The sequence below is a fragment of the Micropterus dolomieu genome, linkage group LG17 (assembly GCF_021292245.1).
Source record: "Micropterus dolomieu isolate WLL.071019.BEF.003 ecotype Adirondacks linkage group LG17, ASM2129224v1, whole genome shotgun sequence".
NCBI classification, from domain to species: Eukaryota; Metazoa; Chordata; class Actinopteri; order Centrarchiformes; family Centrarchidae; genus Micropterus; species Micropterus dolomieu.
The window spans coordinates 37,892,951-37,893,936 of record NC_060166.1 but is presented as its reverse complement, the minus strand read 5'-3'; the positions used below and the strand labels follow the sequence as shown (position 1 = coordinate 37,893,936).

The window sequence follows — 986 nt, the reverse complement described above, 5'->3', positions numbered from 1 at the left end:
GTCATGGTTCTGCTCGAGGTTTCTGCCTCTTAAAGGAAGTTTTTCCTTGCCTCTGTCTCCTAGTGCTGCTCTTGGTGGGAACTGTTGGGCTTCTGTAAATATCATCACAGAGTACGGTCTAGACCTGCTCTTTATGAAAAGCGCTGTGAGATAACTGTTGTTGTGATTTGGCGCTATATAAATAAAATTGAATTGAATTAAAAGTTTAAAACGAGTTTAAACGTTTGGAAAGGAGACGAAATCCTTTAAATGTTTTCAGTCGGAGAGTCGTTGGTTTTCCTTTTTCACTGCAGCTCAGCAGATCATACCAGAGAGAGAGAGAGAGAGAGAGAGAGAGAGAGAGAGAGAGAGAGAGAGTGTTGGGGTGGTCAGTAATAACAGCAGACCAGGACAAAAGGCTGAAACAGAAAACACACCAGCTAAAACAAACAGACGGAGACCGTCTGACTGCTCAGGACAGACAGACAGGTTTTATTTCCTGTCTGACATTCTTTTCACATTCTTTGATTTCCGCAGGAAAACCTGCTGATGAAACACCAGATACACGTCGTAAAATGGATGACAGACTCTCGTGGGACGATGGTGGCGGCCTGCGGGGTCACATGACCGACAGCCGGGTGTCAGAAGGCTGAAACCCGACGATGGCGGTCGATGAAACGTGTCTCGTGCTGTTCATCCAATAGAGAGATTTCAGTCTGGATCACAGTGATGAACACACCAAGCAGGAACCTCCAGGTCTGCAGAGCTGAAGCGACTTAAACCTGCGTCCTCTCCAGCGGCCAGCAGGGGGCGACTTAAACCTGCGTCCTCTCCAGCGGCCAGCAGGGGGCGACTTAATCCTGCGTCCTCTCCAGCAGCCAGCAGGGGGCGACTTAAACCTGCGTCCTCTCCAGCGGCCAGCAGGGGGCGCCTTAAACCTGCGTCCTCTCTAGCAGCCAGCAGGGGGCGACTTAAACCTGCGTCCTCTCTAACAGCCAGCAGGGGGC

General features: G+C 50.5%; 1 protein-coding gene and 1 long non-coding RNA gene across 2 annotated transcripts in view; one reads left to right on the top strand and one right to left on the bottom strand.

Annotated features, from left to right (window-relative positions):
• The window catches only part of LOC123986406, a 6,375-nt gene extending 5,585 nt beyond the window's left edge, over positions 1-790 (top strand). Inside the window, exon 3 of the long non-coding RNA XR_006828874.1 lies at positions 517-790. This is a non-coding gene — a long non-coding RNA (uncharacterized LOC123986406). The remainder of the gene's footprint in view (positions 1-516) is intronic.
• The window catches only part of col4a3 (collagen, type IV, alpha 3), a 79,098-nt gene that overhangs the window by 63,681 nt on the left and 14,431 nt on the right, over positions 1-986 (bottom strand). The gene's annotated exons all lie outside the window — the stretch shown is intronic.